Here is a 22,980-nt window from a genome sequence, read left to right as displayed (position 1 = left end):
CGTTTATTTCAAAGCATGAGATTCTATGTTCCTGTTTAATGTCGCTCGTATGACTATGTTAGCGGAAAGAAACTCGAATAGTTTGCGTGATACTTCGTAATTAAGAGCGCTCGGCATTGTAACGGTTAACTTTATTTCTTTGTTTTCCGAACTCTATCAATACAATGAGTGCTAGCACGCAGTTAATGAGTTTCTGTCCGCATTTGCAATTGTCTATTGCGTTATCTATGTCAGAGGCAACGAAATTATGGCGTGAGCCCAATACGCGTACTTATTTACACCGCAATATCAAAGCGTAGCGCCGCGCAGAGGTAATTAGCTACAATTACAAACAGTCGCGGACTGTTTAATTGCGCTTGTCGCTTTTGTGTGCGTATTCGAATGCAACAGATCTACATGGATGAAAGCGAATTGCGCAGGTTATTGATTACGCGTAGATTTATATCCTCATATTTTTTACGTGACAAAGCGATAGTTAAATTCGGCGTCGAATGTATTGATTTTGCGGCTGTTTTGTTCAGTGGGTTTACCAGGCTACGAACAGCTATACTAATATAGAACAGCCGTAAGCAAACTGTTAGTCGACCACACTAGCCGGCACGCCAGCTCTGCATGTTCGTTCGAGGGACTTTTTTTTTTTTTTTTAAAAAAATACTGTGAGTTGTTTTCATTAAATAAATTTGAAAGATATCAAGTGATCTCCACAAAGTTAAAGAAGGAAAACCAAGAAGAAATATATAGAAATAAACAGAAAGAAAGGTTCGCTTATACGCGCCTGTGTAGTGGAGACCAACACGGAGGTTCGAATCCTGCTAGTGGAAGAAATTTTCACCACCGCCTTTTGGCCACCAGAGAGAGAATAAGTCGTGAGACAAAACTCTTGTTAATGGGGCATTCATTTAGTGTAATAAATTACATTCCGAAGCTGTTCAAAGTGTCTCATAGATTGAGGGCACGTGACACCGTTGATGGGGTCGTTAACTGCCGTTGACTCCTCACTGCTCTTGGTGAGTAGTAGACTATTTGGCGGCACCGAAGTTAAGGCTTTTCCTTTTCTCATCCCCATTCAACACAAACACGACACAACGATACTGAAAGGTACATTTAGTAATTTGCACTCAACAGACGCAGTAAGGATCAGTGTAGCGTTTGTACACTAATGGCTATTCAAATTGCTACACCACGAAGATGACGTGTTGCAGACGCGAAATGTAACCGACAGCTAGAGGATGCTGTGATATGCAACTGATCAGCTTTTCAGAGCATTCACACAAGGTTGGCGCCGGTGGTGACACCTACAACATGCTGACACGAGGAAAGTTTCCAACCGATTTCTCATACACAAACAGCAGTTGACCAGCGTTGCCTGGTGAAACGTTCTTGTGATGCCTCGTGTAATGAGGAGAAATGCGTATCATCACGTTTCCGACTTTGATAAAGGTCGGATTGTAGCTTATCGCGATTGCGGTTTATCGTATCGCAACATTGCTGCTCGAGTAGGTCGAGATCCAATGACTATTAGCAGAATATGGAATCGGTGGGTTCAGGAGGGTAGTACGGAACGCCGTGCAGGATCCCAACGGCCTCGTATCACTAGCAGTCGAGATGACAGGCATCTCATCCCCATGGCTGTAATGGATCGTGCTGCCACGTCTCGATCCCTGAGTCAACAGATGGGAACGTTTTCAAGACAACAACCATCTGCACGAACAGTTCGACGACGTTTGCAGCAGCATGGACTATCAGCATGGAATATCTGCATCACAGACAGGAGCGCCTTCAATGGTGTACTCAACGACCTGGGTGCACGAATGGCAAATGTCACTTTTTGGGATGAATCCAGATTCTGTTTACAGCATCATGATGGTCGCAGCCGTGTTTGGCGACATCGCGGTGAACGCACATTGGAAGCGTGTATTCGTTCAAAATGGTTCAAATGGCTCTGAGCACTATGGGACTTAACATCTGAGGTCATCAGCCCCCTAGAACTTAGAACTATTTAAACCTAAATAACCTAAGCACATCACACACATCCATGGCCGAGGCAGGATTCGATCCTGCGAGGGCAGCGGTCGCTCGGTTCCAGACTGAAGCGCCTAGAACCGCACGGTCACACAGGCCGGCCGTGTATTCGTCACCTCATGTTCGCATTGACGGCACTTTGAACAGTGGACGTTACATTTCAGATGTGTTACGACCCGTGGCTCTACCCTTCATTCGATCCCTGCGAAATCCTACATTCCACGACGGCATGTTGCAGGTCCTGTACGGGCCTTTCTGGATACAGAAAATGTTCGACTGCTGCCCTGGCCAGCACATTCTCAAAATCTCTCACCAACTGAAAACGTCTGGTCAATGGTGGCCGAGCAACCGGCTTGACACAATACACCAGTCACTACCCTTGATGAACTGTGGTATCGTGTTGAAGCTGAATGGGCAGTTGTACCTGTACGCGCCATCCAAGCTCAGTTTGACTCAATGCCCAGGCGTATCAAGGCCGTTATTGCGGCCAGAGGTGGTTGTTCTGGGTACTGATTTCTCAGGATCTATGTACCCAAATTGCTCGAAAATGTAATCACATGTCAATTCCAGTATAATATATTTGTCCAATGAATACCCGTCTATCATCTGCATTTTTTCTTGGTGTAGCTATTTTAATGGCTTTGCATGCATGCATCGAAGTTTACAGACAACGTGAAATACTGGCGCTGCACTAATTTACACTTTAAGGCAAAAGGAAGACACAACGGGAACAATGATCCGAATTAGACAGAAATCGGTAGATACAATGTGTATGTATGGAAAAACAAATGATTAGAATTTCAGAAAAATTGGACGAATTATTCAAAAGAAGTAGTTTTACAAACTGAGCAATTCAGTACCACTTCGGTCCACTTCTGTCCCGTATGCAAGCAGTTATTCAGCGTGGCACTGACTGACAGAGTTGTTGGATGTGCTCCTGAAGGATAAGGCACAAAGTTCTGTCCAGTGCCGCTTTACATCGTCAGAATTCCAAGATGGTTGGAGGGCCCTGCCCATAATGCTCCAAACGTTCTCAACTGGAGAGAGATCAGGCGATCATGCTGGCCAAGGTAGGATTTGGCTAGCACGAACAATAGAAACTCTTGCCTCGTGCAGGTGGCCATTATCTCGCTGAAATGTAACCCCAGGATGGCTTGCCACGAAGTGCAACAAAACGGGGTACAGAATATCTTGGACATAGCGCTGTTCTTTTGGGTGCTGTGGATGACCACCAAAACCATCCTGCTGTCAGACGAAATGGTTCCCCAGAACATCACTTCTGGTTGTCGGGACGTATGGCGGTCGACAGTCAAGTTGGTATCTCGTCGGTGACGGGGCATCTCCTGACACGTCGTCGCTGGCATCGGGGCTGAATTTGAAGCTGGACTGTTACTGAAAACAATTTTGCTGCAGTCAGTGAGATCCAGGTCGAAGACGTCCAACACCTGGGTCTGACGGTCTGGGGTGCCGTTTCTTTTCGTAGCAGGTCTCCTTTTCCTGTCTTCTGTGGCAGCCTTACAGCACAGCGGTACGTAACCGATATTCTTGCCCCTGTAAGCATTTCATCCTGAGCTTACATTTCAGCAAAATAATGCTCGTCCACACACAGTGAAAGTTTTTACTGCTTACCAAATCATTCCTTGGTTAGCTAGGTCGCCGGATCTCTCGACAATGGAGAAAGTTCGGAACAATATCGCTGCAGGGGGCCTCCAACCGTCTCGGGAGCCTATTGGAAAGGATTTGGTGTGATGTACCTCAGGATGACATTTACCAACTCTCTCAATCGATGCCAGGTCGAACAACTGCGTACGTAAGGGCCTGAGGTGGACCACCCCGTTGCTGACTTACTCAATTCGTAAATGCCTTTCTCTTGAATAGCACTCCATCTTCAGGCCACAAGTGGCCCATCGGAATCATCTGTCCGCCGAATCATCCTTAGCTGAGGATGCGGATAGGAGGGGCGTGTGGTCAGTCGTCATGATGGTTTTCTGTGACCGCAGCCGCTACTATTCGGTCTAGTAGCCTCAATTGGCATCACGAGGCTGAGTGCACCCCAAAACATGGCAACAGCGCATGGCGGCCCAGACGGTCACCCATCCAAGTGCCGGCCACGCCCAACAGAGCTTAACTTCGGTGATCTGACGGGAACCGGTGTATCCACTGCGGCAAGGGCGTTGCCCCTTTCTCCTGGATAAATCATCCAAATCTGCTGAAATTGTAATACTTTGTTTGTCAGTAGAGTTACATCATATCTACCGATTTCCGCCCCACTCCGGTAATACACTCCTGGAAATTGAAATAAGAACACCGTGAATTCATTGTCCCAGGAAGGGGAAACTTTATTGACACATTCCTGGGGTCAGATACATCACATGATCACACTGACAGAACCACAGGCACATAGACACAGGCAACAGAGCATGCACAATGTCGGCACTAGTACAGTGTATATCCACCTTTCGCAGCAATGCAGGCTGCTATTCTCCCATGGAGACGATCGTAGAGATGCTGGATGTAGTCCTGTGGAACGGCTTGCCATGCCATTTCCACCTGGCGCCTCAGTTGGACCAGCGTTCGTGCTGGACGTGCAGACCGCGTGAGACGACGCTTCATCCAGTCCCAAACATGCTCAATGGGGGACAGATCCGGAGATCTTGCTGGCCAGGGTAGTTGACTTACACCTTCTAGAGCACGTTGGGTGGCACGGGATACATGCGGACGTGCATTGTCCTGTTGGAACAGCAAGTTCCCTTGCCGGTCTAGGAATGGTAGAACGATGGGTTCGACGACGGTTTGGATGTACCGTGCACTATTCAGTGTCCCCTCGACGATCAGCAGTGGTGTACGGCCAGTGTAGGAGATCGCTTCCCACACCATGATGCCGGGTGTTGGCCCTGTGTGCCTCGGTCGTATGCAGTCCTGATTGTGGCGCTCACCTGCACGGCGCCAAACACGCATACGACCATCATTGGCACCAAGGCAGAAGCGACTCTCATCGCTGAAGACGACACGTCTTCATTCGTCCCTCCATTCACGCCTGTCGCGACACCACTGGAGGCGGGCTGCACGATGTAGGGGCGTGAGCGGAAGACGGCCTAACGGTGTGCGGGACCGTAGCCCAGCTTCATGGAGACGGTTGCGAATGGTCCTCGCCGATACCCCAGGAGCAACAGTGTCCCTAATTTGCTGGGAAGTGGCGGTGCGGTCCCCTACGGCACTGCGTAGGATCCTACGGTCTTGGCGTGCATCCGTGCGTCGCTGCGGTCCGGTCCCATGTCGACGGGCACGTGCACCTTCCGCCGACCACTGGCGACAACATCGATGTACTGTGGAGACCTCACGCCCCACGTGTTGAGGAATTCGGCGGTACGTCCACCCGGCCTCTCGCATGCCCACTATACGTCCTCGCTCAAAGTCCGTCAACTGCACATACGGTTCACGTCCACGCTGTCGCGGCATGCTACCAGTGTTAAAGACTGCGATGGAGCTCCGTATGCCACGGCAAACTGGCTGACACTGACGGCGGCGGTGCACAAATGCTGCGCAGCTAGCGCCATTCGACGGCCAACACCGCGGTTCCTGGTGTGTCCGCTGTGCCGTGCGTGTGATCATTGCTTGTACAGCCCTCTCGCAGTGTCCGGAGCAAGTATGGTGGGTCTGACACACCGGTGTCAATGTGTTCTTTTTTCCATTTCCAGGAGTGTACTTTCTTAGTCCGCCTTTTTTACCCTCCGGCTGTATTTAGCCCACCCTGTTGAAGACACGTCTCTTACACAGCAAGTGGAATAGTACCACTGTGTGCAGACCCTTTCCGAATAGTCAGCTAAACTACCTCTTAGTATCTCCCAGGCAACAATAATACACCACTCTTTCCTTTCTTCAGATTTATTTTTATTCAATCTCTTATAAAGATACAAAATAACTATTTTTTCCTTCTCTACTGACGCCAGTGACGTTGATCAGAAACTACGTAACAGCGTAGAGTTTTCTTGTTTGGAAAAGCAAATCAAAGTGTCATTAATGAATATCTTCATAGTCAGCTCCAAGCATTCACCGCGGGACACAACGACATTGAGCATCTTTGGTTGGAATTTAAAGGTATTGTCCACCACGTGATAGAGAAGTACCTAGCAAAAATATAGGGGGGGAAAGGCTCCATCTTGGTACAACAAACATATTAGGAAGTTGCTGAGAAAGCAGAGAATTTGCACAGTCGTTTTAAACATAGTCACTGCCCCATGACAAACAGAAATTATACGAAATGAAAGCAGCCGTCAAAAGGTCAATAAGAGTTTCTTTTAACGAATTTGAAAGCAGATTCTAAAAATAACCCCAAAAAACTTTGGTCGCACGTAAAATCTATGAATGCTACAAAAAATTCAATACCTTCTCTTGCTGACACTACGGGTTATGTAACGGATGATGAGAGACAGAAGACCGAAATTCTAAACCTAGCTTTCAAAAACTCGTTTACGGTAGAGGACTGCAGCACCATTCCCCCTTTCAATCATTGAAACAAACGCAAGGATGGCTCTGCATCGTGTTTAGCGTATCTGGGATTGTAAAACAGTTAAGATCCTTAGACGCCAGGAAGGCATCTGGCCCAGACGGTATCCCCGTAAGATTTTTTGTTGACTATGCTACAAATATTCTTATCCATCATCTATCAGAGATCATTGGAGCACATGGAAGTTCCACGGGACCGGAAGAAGGCCCAAGTCGTAGAAATCTATAAAAACGGTAGAAAATCGGATGCACATAATTACCGGCCAATTTCACTGACATCTATTTGTTGTAGAATCATGGAACATATTTTGTGTTCAGACATAATGACCTTTCTAGACTCTGAGAAGCTCATCTGCAGAAAACAGCACGGTTTTAGGAAGCAGTGGTCATGCGAGGCACAGCTAGCTCTCCTTATGCATGATATACAACAGACTCTAGATACCGGCTCCCAGGTTCATGCCATATTTCTCGACTTTCGAAAGGCGTTCCATTCAATTCCACACTGTCGCTTGCTCAAAAAGTGAGCGCTTACGGTCTATCCGATGGCATATGCGGTTGGATAGAAAGTTTTCTAACAGACAGAGAGCAGTATGTAGTCCTGAACGTGGTGACTTCAACAGAAACAAGCGTAACTTCAGGTGAGCCCCAGGGCTTTACATAAACGATCTGGTTGATGGTATTGACAGCAGCATTAGACTGTTTGCTGATAATGCTGTAGTCTACAGGAAAGTAGTATCACACGGAAGTTGTGAACAGATCAATGAGGAATAGCAGAAAATACATGCATGGTGTAATGACTGGCAGTTATTTCTCAACATTAGTAAGTGTAACCTACTACATGTAACAAAGCGATAATCCCCATTAATGTACGAGTACAAAATGAATGCCCAGTCTTTGGAAGCGGTAAAATCCGTCAAGTATCTGGGTGTGACTATTCGAAATGATCTTAAATGGAACGATCAGGTTACACAAGTAACGGGTAAGGCGAACTCTAGAATGCGGTTTATTGGTAGAATCCTGAATCAACAAAGGAAATTGCTTACAATACGTTAGTTCGTCCAGTCTTAGAATATTGTTAGTCTGTATGGCACCCTTACCTGTTGGGTCTGATTCAAGAGATTGATCAGGTCCAAAGAAGAGCGGAAAGATTCGTGACTGGTACATTTAGCCATCGCGAGAGCGTTACAGATCTCATGGAAAGTTTGAAGTGGGATACACTTGCAGATAGACGACACGCTAAACGGAAGGGCTGCTCACTAAATTCCGAAATCCGAAATTCGCCGAGGATGTAAAGCATATATACCATCAACTTCCAAATCGCGCAATGATCACCATTCAGAGATAAGGGAAATTAGAGCTCGTACTGAGGCGTTCAGACAGTCGGTTTTCCCTCGCGCGATCCGCGAGTGGAACAGAGGAGGGGGGGGGGGGGAATATGACTTTGTCGCTTGGTGGCTAGCGGAGTTTATATGTAAATGTAGATAAATCAGTTGCTATATAATGTACCCTTAACGATCTGTAATGTTTTTGTAATTTCGTTATTGTTTCCGAAATATGCATTGTTAAGTTTACACCTGCTTCCATACACAGATCAGTACAAACCGCTGTGAGCTGCATGACAGACATTACTTCCTGTTCTACTACGTGTGGACCGCGAGGAGAATAATTACTTAAATGCATCTGTATGCGCTGTAATTAATCCGGTCTTCTGTCTCCGATCTTTACGCTAGCGATATTTAGGGAATTGTGGTATATTCACGGAATCTTCATTCGCGTTGTCTACTGTACTTTGCACCGCTGCAAGTCATTCATTATCCCGTTTAACTTGCAAAGTCTGTGTGTTACTGTATGAACCGTGACTTTTCTTTTCCAATTTTTCACGTCTCTTACACGACATGTATATTGGTGGAAGTAAGATTGTTTTGCAGTCAGTAGTAAATACTATTTTTGTAAACTAGTCACTCGCGAAAAGAATGTCTTCTTCCCTCTAGGGATTCGAATTTGACTTCACTGAGCATTTCATGAACACTCGAGTGTTGATCTGATCTGCCGGTAACAAATCTAGCAACATGCCTCTGAACTGCATTGATGTCCTATAATCGTACCAGACATGTATCCAAAAGCTCGAGCAACATTCAGGAATGGGTCACACTACTATTTTATACGTGGTCTCATTTACTCAGGAGTTACATTTTCTTAGAATTCTGCCAAGAAACTGAAATCGTCCATCCGTCCTCCCTTCAAGCTTAGCGTTCATTGTTGCGTTACGCCTACGTATTTAATCGAAGTGAATGTGTCAAGCAGGACACCACTAATATTGTATTTTCGTATTCATCTGCTTCCATCATTTGGAACAAGCTACCATTCATCACACCAAATAAAAATTCCATCCAAGCCGTCTCATTTCCTTCTTCAGCCACTGAAGGAGACACTTTTGCGTCCGTTACAGTGTTACCATCAGTCACATATCTCTTCTCCCGCTACCCGTCACTTCCGCTCATGTACACAGACGGAAAAAGTCCCAGTTCCAAGAAGGAGTCGTGCGAGATAATCGAACGTTTGTTGTCTCGTTTCTACATCTGAAAGACGATGTCTGTTCAAATTTTGTGGAAGTCGTATAAGAGTGACGCTACTATGAAATTTGCTTTTAATATGCGCTACAACGGTCATGAGCGTTAGTTGCCTTTGAGATTGGACGTAGTGTGTTGTTTGCCGTCGAGAATGCCTTCAAGACGACAAAGACGATATCAACAGCTTACTCGGTTTGAATGAGCAGGTGTAATGGGGCTACGAGAAGCTGGGTATTACTTCTGAGATACTGCAGAGAGACTTTGAAGGAATGTCACCACTGTATGTGACTGCTGGAACGGTGGTAAAGAGAATGTAGGGTCGCAGTAAGACGGGGCTCCGCACGGTAGCAAGGCACTACCGAGAGACAAGACCATCGTGTTCGGCGCATGTCTCTGGCGCTACATATTGCATCTGCAGCAGCAATCTGAGCACCTGTTGTCACCACAGTGACACAACCAGCTGTTACGAATCGGTTACTTCAAGGAAAGCCCAGAGAGAGACATCCTGTAGCGTAGATTCCACTGACCCCAAACCACCGTCATTTGGGACTTCCGTGGTGTCGAGGGACAGCTCGTTAGAGGGCAAAGTGGATATTTGGTGTGTTTTCTGATGAAAGCTGGTTCTACCTCGGTGCCAGTGATGGTCGTGTGTTGGTTAGAAGGAGGCCAGTTGAGGACACACTGGACCCACGCCTGGAGTGTTCTCGTGGTTATCCCACGCATCCTGACTGCAAAACTGTTCCTCAATCTGCTGATTCGACCTGCTGTGCTGTCACTCATGAACAACATTCTCAACAGGATAACGCTCGCCCACATACCACTATTTAAACTCAATATTCTGTATAGAGAGTCGACACGTTGCCTTGGCCTGCTCGATCACCAGATTTGTCTCCAATGGAGCACAGATGGGACATCATCGGACAACTCCAGCGTCATCCACAAACAGTATTAACCGTCCCTGTGCTGACCGACCAAGTGCAACTGGCTTGGAACTCCATCCCACAAACTAACATCCGACACCTGTACAACACAGTGCACGCCCGTCTGCATACTTGCATACAACATTCTTCCATTTATGCCGGTTATTAATGTACCAGAATTTCACATTTGCTGTGACTTATCTCGCGCTTGAACTAAACCATGATCTTATAACTTTAATCAATTAAACATGTTACCTAGATAAATGTATTACCAACATTTCATTACCGTCCATTAAATATTTTTTGGTATTACGATTTTTTCCGTCAGTAAATTTAGAGAGGAAGAACGAATCTGCCAACTTTTCTGGAGCATTCCTAACGATACCCTATGTCTCCAATGAACACTTGCGATCCAGTGCAACACACTGCATTCCATTACTTAAAAACTTGTCGAGCAAGGCACATATCTGGAACTCTATTCCCGTACGCTCAGAACTTTGTTATCGGTCTGAAGTGTGCCATGTCAAACGCTTTCTGGAAACCTAGGAACATGGAATCTGTCCGTTACCCTTAAACCATGGTAGTCTGAACATGCTGCTAAGAAAGTGTAGCTGACATACGTACAAGCGATACTTTCTAGATCCGTATCGGACTGTGGACAGAAGATTTATATCTAATCTACATGAAAATCTGTAGTCTGCAAACCATTGTGAGTGTATGGTGGGTGATACGTCAAACCTGCCAGGATAGGCGAGAGCGCTAACGCGCTGCTTCCTGGGCTCCGGTAGGCGCGCCGGCCCCGGATCTAATCCGCCCAGCAGATTAAAGAAGAGGGCCGATGTGCCAGGCAGCCTGGATGTGGTTTTTAGCCGGTTTTCCACATTTCGCTAGGTGAATACCGGGCTGGTCCCCATGTTCCGCCTCTGTTCCATGGCTCGCAGACATCTGAACACTTTCGCACTATTCCATGGATCACACTCGATGCAGACAGTTGGGGTACACTACTTCCATCCCAGCAAGTATGGGATGGTGGCAGGAAGGGCATCTGGCCACTCCTTCACCATTAACATGCCATATCCGATTAACGATGGCTGACTCCTGCGTCACTGCAGGACAAGGCTCAAGCGATAGAGGTAGATGATAAGTTCAGTTGTGCGTCATTATGGCTTTTTACCGTTCCATGATAGCGCTGAAGGACGACTGCTTGGACGCCACTGTGCACACTGAAATTAGCGTACGACAACCTTTTATTCAAATTAACGAAACTAGCACTCCCGACCCAAGCAGTCGACTAATCGAGAAGCAAGTAACAGGACGAATATGTGAGGTACACTTCAGACATATTTTTTTCTGTGTAATGCCTGTTAATTACCTACATATAATTCCCACCACCTTCCTCATTTATTTAAAAGCACATTATCGATAACACTTATCTACAAAATCGTACTGCAGTAGAGACTTGTCATTTAAAGTTACAGAGTTCAGTTGAGAAGATGAGATGAATGAGACTGTTCCTGAGGATTAGAGAGTTTGCCAGTTGGCTTGTCACGGACGCTATGGTATTGAGGCTCGATCTATCTTGCTGCATCAGGGCAATGCAGTTAAGTTCCATTTATTGAAATAAAAAGTAGATTTCAAAGTGTCGGAAACCGTAAAAGATTTCTCTCATCAGTCAGTGTCAGATTTAAGGCACTGAATCCGCGTTCACATTCAGCGGTAAATACAGCCACAAGGCGGGTCAAATAAAAGTGGCCCGGATGAGTGGATACGATTGGACGTGAGTACATGCATGTAATTTCACCCTGTGATGCCCACACCACGTGTATGCCCTCTATGTGGTCCATACCGGTTCAGAGAGTAGTGCGAGCTGTGTCAGCGTGAGTGGAGCAGGGGACGATGGTACTCACAGTGGAGCAGCGGGTGTTTGTTGTGGAAAGTCACGGACAACGAAGTCGTTTGCTGAGAAGTTTAACGATGTTAAAGTGCCAGCAAAGAGTGCCATGCAACGCTTAGTCCGAAAATGGCGTCAGACAAGTTCTGTTTTGAACAAGTCAAAAAACATTACGAAACGTGCCCGCGCACTAGAAATGTGGCTGCCATTCACCAGATACCGCTTCAGAGTCCTACCAAATCAACTCGACCCCTGTCGCAAGAGACCGGCATATCAGGTCGATCATGCTGACGAATACTCCACCTGGACCTGCACACGCATCCCTAACGAGTGTCTGTTTTTCTTGCATGAAAACCACCAAAGGCGCCTGATCGCCTCCAGTTTTGTGAGTGGCTGTTCAGTAAGATAACAACGAACGGCTTGGACACGCATCTGTTCTTTAGGTCTGCCGAAGCCTGGTTTCCCCTGAGTGATTACTGAGTCACAGGTTCTAGGCAGTGGAGAATCCGCATAACTTCCACGAAACACCAACGTCTGCACGCCGCGTTATTGGACCCACCTTCTTTCATCAGGCGCTGTCTTTCGCGCGTTCCAACATTTGGAAACATTTGTGGTAGATTAACGGAGGAGGGAAAAACCTATATCTACTTCCAACAGGATGGTACAGCTTGACTACACAGATGGCCGAGCCTTGGAGCGCATTTACACAATCTTCATGCCTGACAGAGCAGTTAGCAGAGGTCAGATTGGTAGCGGCCCTGGTCTGTCAGTCTGCAATCACTTTGTGCGGGCAGCCCTCAAGCCTAACAAGCCACACAATCTTCAAGAACTGCAGCAGAACATTTCGGATGAGAATACAGCAACTCCAGCAGTCCAGCTTCGATCCGCTTTGAACAACTTCGTGACCACGGCCCAAAGTGCGAAGAGATGAATGGTGCTCCCTCTCAACTTCTGCTACAGCCACTTTCAACTTCTGCTGCAGTTAGATTAGTTCTGTATTTCATTTTTTCTGCTGTGTTCCTTTGTACCCACGAACTCTGTTCTCCAGGCCCCTTTCATTTGTCCCACGCTGCTTTACAAGTTCTTTAATAGAAGTGGGGAAGTGGTGATAATTTTCTTCATATGTTCAAAATCTTGAACTAGTGACACTCAAGTGCTTTCACTTAATTTAAAATCCATCTTCTTACACGAACGAGAAACTGGCATCCATAAATATTGTAGAAATGGATGTGTGTATTCACTGATGAGCCAAATCATTATCACCACCTGCTAAATAGCTTCTTTAACTGTCTTTGAAACAAAGTATATCACTGATTATGCGTCTCAGGGATCATACATCTTTCGAGCTATGTGGCATTAGATGTCTACGCACATGTCATGCAATTCGCGCAAACAACGGACCACTGGTTGGAGTACTTGGTTATGGCGCCAAATAGCGACCCAGATGGGTTGCATAGGATTTACATCAGGCAAATTTGGTCGCCGAGACATAAACTTGGGTTCACTATAATGATCCTCAAACCACTATAGGACGCTTCTGGCTCCGAGATACACACAACTATGCTGCTGAAAGATGACATCATCGTCGGAGAAAACATCAAGGATGAAGGGATGCAGATGGTTCGCAGCTGGCAGCGTATCTTCCATTACTACCACAGGAGCAAGCAAGCGCAGGAGAATGTCTCCATAACATAATATTGCTCCCACCAGCCTGCGTCCGTGGCGCCCTGCATATTTCGAGCCGCCGTTCACTTCCATGACGGGGTCTGTGGACACAACTGGCGACCTAGTGTAGCAAAAATATGATTCACCCAAAGAGCCGACACGTTACCATTGACCGAAAGTTGAATACCGATGGTCCTGTGCCCAATGGAATCGTAACTGACGATGAGTCCGCATCTCGTGGTCGTGCGGTAGCGTTCTCGCTTCCCACGCCCGGGTTCCCGGGTTCGATTCCCGGCGGGGTCACGGATTTTCTCTGCCTCGTGATGGCTCGGTGTTGTGTGCTGTCCTTAGGTTAGTTAGGTTTAAGTAGTTCTAAGTTCTAGGGGACTGATGACCATAGATGTTAAGTCCCATAGTGCTCAGAGCCATTTGAACCACTTAAACTGACGATGTCGTTTGGTCAACATAGGATTACGTAGGGGTGCGCTTCTGCAGAGCTCCATGTTCGACAATGTACGATGGACAGTTTGCTCCGAAACACTTGTGCGTGCGCCAGAATTGTGCTCTTTCGGCAAAGATGCCACAGATCATCATCTATCATACTCTACAGAGCAGACAAGCCTCCGAAACCCACATTGTGTGAATAATCGTGACGTCCAACTATTTATCGCCTGTTGTTGTTGTTTTTGTGGTCTTCAGTCCTGAGACTGGTTTGATGCAGCTCTCCATGCTGCTCTGTCCTGTGCCAGCTTCTTCATCTCGCAGTACCTACTGCAACCTACATCCTTCTGAATCTGTTTGGTGTATTAATCTCTTGCTCTCCCTCTACGATTTTTACCCTCCACGCTGCCCTCCAATACTAAATTGGTGATCCCTTGATACCTCAGAACATGTCCTACCAACAGATCCCTTCTTCTAGTCAAGTTGTGCCACAAACTTCTCTTCTCCCCAATCCTATTCAATACCTCCTCATTAGTTATATGATCTACCCATCTAATGTTCAGCATTCTTCTGTAGCACCACATTTTGAAAGCTTCTATTCTCTTCTTGTCTCAACTATTTATAGTCCATGTGTCACTTCCATACATGGCTACACTCCATACAAATACTTTCAGAAACGACTTCCTGACATTTAAATCTATACTCGATGTTAACAAATTTCTCTTCCTCAGAAAGGCTTTCCTTGCCATTGCCAGTCTACATTTTATATCCTCTCTACTTCGACCACCATCACTTATTTTGCTCCCCAAATAGCAAAACTCCTTTACTACTTTGTCTCATTTCCTAATCTAATTCCCTCAGCATCACCCGACTTAATTCGACTACATTCCATTATCCTCGTTTTGCTTTTGTTGAAGTTCATCTTATATCCTCCCTTCAAGACACTGTCCATTCCGTTCAACTGCTCTTCCAAGTCCTTTGCTGTCTCTGACAGAATTACAATGTCATCGGCGAACCTCAAAGTTTTTATTTCTTCTCCATGGATTTTAATTCCTACTCCGAATTTTTCTTTTGTTTCCTTCACTGCTTGCTCAATATACAGACTGAATAACATCGGGGAGAGGCTACAACCCTGTCTCACTCCCTCCCCAACCACTGCTTCCCTTTGATGTCCCTCGGCCCTTATAACTGCCATCTGGTTTCTATACAAATTGTAAATAGCGTTTCGCTCCCTGTATTTTACCCCTGCCACCTTCAGAATTTGAAAGAGAGTATTCCAGTCAACATTGTCAAAAGCTTTCTCTATGTCTACAAATGCTAGAAACGTAGGTTTGCCTTTCCTTAATCTAGCCTCTAAGATAAGTCGTAGGGTCAGTATTGCCTCACGTGTTCCAATATTTTTACGGAATCCAAACTGATCTTCCCCGAGGTAGGCAGTCGTAGTTTTCTTGTGCTTCTACCTCTTTCAGCAGATGCTCACGACAGTAGCACGTGAACATTCGACCATATTTGCCGTTTTCGAGACACACGTTCAAAGGTTCTGCCTAATAATAATTTGTCCTTTGTCAAACTTTCTTACCTCAATAGATTTCCCCATTTGTAGCCCACATCTTCGCTAGGGTGATCCCCCGTCCATCTAACGCCGCTACGAGGCATCTAACATCGCGATGGCAGTGGTCAAAATCAGTACAATGAGAAACCAGCCGATGTCGAAAATTTCACTTTTTTGTTTGTTCACTCCATGTCTAGTTTCAGGCAGGAACCGAATTCAACCTAAAATACTCAAAAGAGATATTGCCGAAAATGCAAAAACCATGTCAAATATGTGGAAACGAACGGTTCCAGCGCGTACAGATAACATTTATCTGTAAGATATTTCCGAAAATGCAAAAATCCTGTCAAAAATTTTACATTTTCGGAATACCATTTATGTCCATGTTACGATGAGCTGAAAATGGGTCGCGGCCCAAAACTGGCCACTGAGTGAAAAAAAAAAAGATTAACAGGAGTTGCTGACCTACAATTATGCCAGCATGCTGTTAGTATGTAAAAATATTAATAATGTTTTGGTTTATCAGTGTATATGTTCGACATCTCCTCCTAAACAACAGGACGGACATCAACCGAACTTGGTACAAATATCCCTTATTGTCAGACAACAATCGCTGCGGGGCAAGACTGACCTACCCTGCACGATGTAGGAGGTTTTATGTCGTAGACAGTGCCATGTGTGAAAAATTGTCACATTGTGCCTGACGTCTGAATTAATTTGTTCTTTATTACTAACTCTATCCACAACTCATTTCGCAGATAGTATACACGTATGCCACCGACAGCATCAACGAAATTACAGTATATCGCTGTGTGACACATAGATAAAGAAATCTGACATCATAAATACTGAGATGTGCGAAAAGCTGCCACATAATGTACGACGTTTAAATTTATTATTTCTTGGCAATCAACACTATTCGCAACATACTTTGCAGGCGCTATCCACATATGCCGTTGAATGTATCGACAGACATACGTCACAGTATGGCACATAGTTCAGTAACTATGATGTCATAAACACTGAGATGCGTGAAAATGTGGCGAATCATGAATGGGGCTTTTATACATTTATTCTTTACCATGAAGACATTCCTACAGCCGAGGCAACTTACGGTAATCGCTGACACATGGTTCTTGCTTTAGATTTAGCTCTCCAAGCAGCAGCTACACTGAAGCGCCAAAGGTACTGGTATAGATATGTGTGTTCAAATACAGATATATGTGAACAGGCAGACACTGCGGTTGGCAACGCCTGTAAAAGACAACAAGTGTCTGGCACAGTTGTTAGATCGGTTATTGCAGCTACAATGGCAGGTTATCAAGATTTAAGTGAGTTTGAACGTGGTGTTATAGTCGGCACACGAGTGATGGGACACAGTATCTCCAAGATAGTGATGAAGAGGGGATTTTCCCTTACGACCATTTCACGACTGTACCGTGAATATCAGGAATACGGTAAAACATCAAATCTCCGACACCACTGCGGCCGGAAAATGATCCTGCAAGAACAGGACCAACGACGACCGCAAAGAATCGTTGAACGTGACAGAAGTGCAACCCTTCCGCAATTGCTCCAGATTTCAATGCTGGGCCATCAACAAGTGTCAGCGTGCGAACTATTCAACGAAACATTATCAATATGGCTTTGGGAGCCGAAGGCCCACTCATGCACCCTTGATGACTGCACGACACAAAATATTACGTCTCGCCTGCGTCCGTCAACACCAACATCGGACTGTGTTGACTGGAAACATGTTGCCTGGTCGGACGAGTCTCGTTTGAAATTGTATACAGCGGACGGGCGTGTGCGGGTATGGAAACAATCTCATGAATACATGCATCTTGCATGTGAGCGGGGGACTGTTCAAGCTGGTGAAGATTCCGTAATGGTGTGGGGCGTGTGCAGCTTAAGTGATATGGGACCCTTGATACGTCTAGATACGACTCTGACGAGCGAAACGTACGTAAGCATCCTATCTGATCACCTGCTACCTTTCACGTCCGTCGTTCATTCCGACGGACTTGGGCAATTCCAGCAGGACAATGCGATACCCCACACGCCCAGAATTGCAACCGAGTGGCTCCAGGAAGACTGTTCTGAATTTTAACATTTCCTCTGGCCACAAAATGCCCAAGACGTGAACAGTTGGTAGGACATGTTCTGAGGCATCAAGGGATCACCAATTTAGTATTGGAGGGCAGCGTGGAGGGTAAAAATTGTAGGGGGAGACCATGACATGAATACACTAAGCAGATTCAGAAGGATGTAGGTTGCAGTAGGTACTGGGAGATGAAGAAGCTTGCACAGGATAGAGTAGCATGGATAGCTGCATCAAACCAGTCTCAGGACTGAAGACCACAACAACAACAACATGAAAAGTATTGAACATATCTTGGATGTCTTGGAACGTGCTGTTCAGAAGAGATATCCACCCTCTCGTACTCTTACGGACTTATGAACAGCCCTGTAGGATTCATGGTGTCAGTTCCCTCCAGCACTATTTCAGACATTAGTCGAGTCCATACCACGTCGTGTTGCGGCACTTCTGCGTGTCCGCCGGGGCCCTACACTATATTAGGTAGGTGTACCAGTTTATTTGGCTCTTCAGTGTATATATATGTATATAACCTCCACTGTTTGTGATGCCACCTGCCATCTTTGAGTAGTTATTACACGCTGACATCGGACGCAGGCTGTGTTCACTGTACTGTGACTGTAGCGTGTATTATGCCGTGGGGACGATTCACTTGGACTTCCATGAAACATGTGAAGGTAATCAAATGCACCAGCTATTAAATATGGACGGCCGTTGTGGTCGAGCGGTTCTAGGTGCTTCAGTCCGGAACCGTGCTGCTGCTACGGTCGCAGGTTCGAATCCTGTCTGGGGCATGGATGTGTGTGATGTCCTTAGGTTAGTCAGGTTTAAGTAGTTCTAAGTCTAGGGGACTGATGACCTCAGATGTTGAGTCCCATAGTGCTTAGAGCCATTTGAACAATTTTCTTAATTAAACATGTGAACATTATTGCGGACCACCAGCAGTTCTACATGTTTGCGATATCTTTCCCGACGGCAATGACATCTTGCCGCCTGTCACAAGACGAGAGAGCATGGTAGCCTCTCAGCCATAAGATTCGTCTGACCTGAACCGAATGAAACGCATGTGGGATGCTATTGGGCGCCCACTCTCCGCCTGCGAACCACCGTTCCGTAACTATCCGAATTGTGTGATCTGCTTGTTGACATCGGGTGAGACAGAACTCTAGATATCTACGAATGACATGTCGAATCCACGCCACGGCGACGGCTGCCACACTACGTTCCAAGAATCGACCAAAATGTTATTAATCAGAGGTCATAACGTCTCAGCTCATCAGTGCACAACGTAAATATAGATTCGTTTGTGGCACGCTGTTCGTTCTACTGTTTCGACAGCGTCACATGAAAATATTTTGTTGTGGCTGTCCACGGCGTTAGTCTTCCGCGCACCACGGGTGGTAGTAAGTTTGTAGCGACCCTGTTCTGGCTAATGATGACCGGCTGGAGCTTATCGGCGTTGCAAAAAATCCATCACTCAGTGTGCAAGAAGCAAGATCATATGTGTCTTCTGCAGACGTAGCTGCAGTGTGTGCATGGCTTACCGTGGGTGTGCGGCACGTACGAAACTAGCTGTAACATTCGTTCCTCGACGTGTGTGACATGTATAAGACAACGCCTCTTTGGATCAATCTATACGACTGTTCTGTCATTGGATGAAACAGTGTAAATACAAACATCGTGGATACTTCGTGGCATTCATGAAGGCGGAATTATTAAATATAATTTCCCGTCTAGCTACTCTTGGTTTATCAGTCTGCACTTGCTGTCAAAGACCGTTTTGGTTCAAATGGTTCAAATGGCTCTGAGCACTACGAGACTTAACAGCTATGGTCATCAGTCCCCTAGAACTTAGAACTACTTAAACCTAACTAACCTAAGGACAGCATACAACACCCAGTCATCACGAGGCAGAGAAAATCCTTGACCCCGCCGGGAATCGAACCCGGGAACCCGGGCGTGGGAAGCGAGAACGCTACCGCACGACCACGAGCTGCGGACAAAGACCGTTTTCACACGTGTATGTTCCCCAGAATGAGATTTTCACTCTGCAGCGGAGTGTGCGCTGATATCAAACTTCCTGGCAGATTAAAACTGTGTGCCGGACCGAGACTCGAACTAGGGACCTTTGCCTTTCGCGGGCAAGTGCTCTACCATCTGAGCTACCCAAGCACGACTCACGCCCCGTCCTCACAGCTTTACTTCTGCCAGCATCTCGTCTCCTACTTTCGAAACTTTACAGAAGCTCTCTTGAGAACCTTGCAGAACTAGCACTCCTGAAAGAAAGGATATTGTGGAGACATGGCTCAGCCACAGGAGCGCTAGTTCTGCAAGGTTCGCAGGAGAGCTTCTGTAAAGTTTGCAAAGTAGGAGAAGAGATACTGGCAGAAGTAAAGCTGTGAGGACGGGGCGTGAGTCGTGCTTGGGTAGCTCAGATGATAGAGCATTTGCCCGCGAAAGGCAAAGGTTCCGACTTCGTGTCTCTGTCCGGCAGACAGTTTTAATCTGCCAGGACGTATCGTGTATATTCCCGTTTGCGTTTCATTTGCTGCATTTCTGTAGCTCTTTTCGTCAGTTGAAAACAGTACTTCGTGAATTATCCAAGGGCTTCTACGCGATCTTCCCTTTTTGCCTATTTTTTCCTTAGTTGCGTTCACTAGTTCATGTCTCGAGGTTAATCATTAACCTCCTGTTATGTTTCTTACTCCTTTTCCAGTCAATTGTTGTCTAATGCTCCCCGTTGTAACTTTCAACAAACTGTGCATCTTTCAACGTATCCAGATGCAATCACCGCAATATCCTACTGTTCTGTAATATCTTCAGTTTTAATATACATTTTTTAGCTAGCACGAAATAGGGGAGACATATGGTAAGCGCGTTGGTGTGACAGTCATAAAAAGAAACGAGTGTTCCGATCACGCAGTTACAGTCACCAACTTTACTCCGCGACGAACACATTTTTTTAAATCTGGCATTCATTGGGTAAGTGGCCATGGTGATAGAACAAGGAAAATCAGAGCTCGCACATAAACATCTTCCAACATGCTATTTGAATGGGGAATGGTAAAGAAATAGTCTGAACTTGGTTCTACAACATTAGTCTGCAAACCACTTTGAGGTGCATTGTAAAGAGTACGTCCCACTGTAACAATTATTAAATTTCCTTCCCATTTCATTCACATGTGGAAAGCGGGAAGTATGATTGTACATGCTTTAATTAGTGTAAACTTCTTCTCACGATCCCTACGGAAGCGATGTGTCTATTCCTAGAGTCATCATTTAAAGTCGGTTCTTGAAACTTTGTAAGCAGGCTCCCTCGGGCTTGTTTACGTCTATCTCCAAGAGTCTGGCGGTCCAATTTCTGCTGCATCTGTGTGAGACTCTGCTACCAGTCAGATAAATCTGCGACTATTCGAGTTGGCCTTCACGATGTACGTTCAATGTCCTCTCTTAGTTCTGTTTGGTACGAGTCTCACATACATGAAAAATTGGAAATTTGTGGTAAGGTCTTATGGGACCAAACTTCTGAGGTCATCGGTCCCTAAGCTTACACACTACTTAATGTAACTTAAACTAACTTACGCTAAGGACGGAACACGCACCCATACCCCAGGGAGGATTCAAAAATGGTTCAAATGGCTCTGAGCACTATGGGACGTAACATCTGACGCCAACAGTCCTCTAGAACTTAGAACTACTTAAACCTAACTAACCTAAGAGCATCACATACACTACTGGCCATTAAGATTGCTACACCAAGAAGAAATGCAGATGATGAACGGATATTCATTGGACAAATATATTATACTAGAACTGACATGTGATTACATTTTCACGCAATTTGGGTGCATAGATCCTGAGAAATCAGTACCCAGAACAACCACCTCTGGCCGTAATAACGGCCTTCATACACCTAGCCATTGAGTCAAACAGAGCTTGGATGGCGAGTACAGGTACGGCTGCCCATGCATCTTGAACACCAGACCACAGTTCATCAAGAGTAGGGACTGTCGTATTGTGACAAGCCAGTTGCTCGGCCACCATTGACCAGACGTTTTCAATTGGTGAGAGGTCTGGAGAATGTGCTGGCCAGGGCAGCAGTCGAACATTTTCTGTATCCAGAAAGGCCCGTATTGGACCTGCAACAAACGGTCGTGCATTATCCTGCTGGAATGTAGGGTTCCACAGGGATCGAATGAAGGGTAGAGTCACGGGTCGTAAAACATCTGAAACGTAACGTCCACTGTTCAAAGTGCCGTCAATGAAAACAAGACGTGACCGAGACGTGTAACCAATGGCACCCCATACCATCACGCCGGGTGATACGCCAGTATGGCGATGAGGAATACACGCTTCCAAGTGCGTTCACCGCGATGTCGCCAAACACGGATGCGACCATGATGTTGCTATAAACAGAACCTGGACTCATCCGAAAAAATGACATTTTGCCAGTCGTACTCAAAGATTCGTCGTGGAGTACACCATCGCAGGCGCTCCTGTCAAGGGTAACCTTGCCGGCCGGTGTGGCCGTGCGGTTAACGGCGCTTCAGTCTGGAACCGCGTGACCGCTACGGTCGCAGATTGGAATCCTGCCTCCGGCATGGATGTGTGTGATGTCCTTAGGTTAGTTAGGTTTAATTAGTTCTAAGTTCTAGGCAACTGATTACCTCAGAAGTTAAGTCGCATAGTGCTCAGAGCCATTTGAACCATTTGAACCAAGGGTAACCGCAGCCATGGTCTCCGAGCAGATAGTCCATGCTGGTGCAAACGTCGTCGAACTGTTCGTGCAGATGGTTGTGGTCTTGCAAACGTTCCCATCTGTTGACTCAGGGATCGAGACGTGGCTGCAAGATCCGTTACAGCCATGCGGATAAGATGCCCGTCATTTCGACTGCTAGTGATACGAGTCCGTTGGGATCCAGCACGGCGTTCCGTATTACCCTTCTGAACCCACCGATTCCATATTCTGCTAACAGTCATTGGATCTCGGCCGACGCAAGCAGCAATGTCGCGATACGATAAACCGCAATCGCTATAGGCTACAATCCGACCTTTATCAAAGTCGGAAACGTGATGGTACGCATTTCTCCTCCTTACACGAGGCATCACAACAACGTTTCACCAGGCAACGCCGGTCAACTGCTGTTTATGTATGAGAAATCGGTTGGAAACTTTCCTCATGTCAGCAGGTTGTAGGTGCCACCACCGGCGCCAACCTTGTGTGAATGCGCTGTAAAGCTGATCATTTGCTTATCACAGCATCTTCTTCCTATCGGTTAAATTTCGCGTCTGTAACACGTCATCTTCGTGGTGTA

At 46.1% G+C, this 22,980-nt stretch overlaps 1 pseudogene; it reads right to left on the bottom strand.

The window, feature by feature from the left end:
- Positions 1 to 4,083: 4,083 nt before the first annotated feature.
- LOC126177355 (5S ribosomal RNA) lies at positions 4,084 to 4,201 on the bottom strand (annotated as a pseudogene).
- Positions 4,202 to 22,980: the final 18,779 nt, after the last annotated feature.

Source organism: Schistocerca cancellata, chromosome 3, assembly GCF_023864275.1.
Source record: "Schistocerca cancellata isolate TAMUIC-IGC-003103 chromosome 3, iqSchCanc2.1, whole genome shotgun sequence".
Taxonomy (NCBI): domain Eukaryota; kingdom Metazoa; phylum Arthropoda; class Insecta; order Orthoptera; family Acrididae; genus Schistocerca; species Schistocerca cancellata.
The sequence above is the reverse complement of the archived record's forward strand: the minus strand, read 5'-3'. Positions and strand labels throughout refer to the sequence as shown.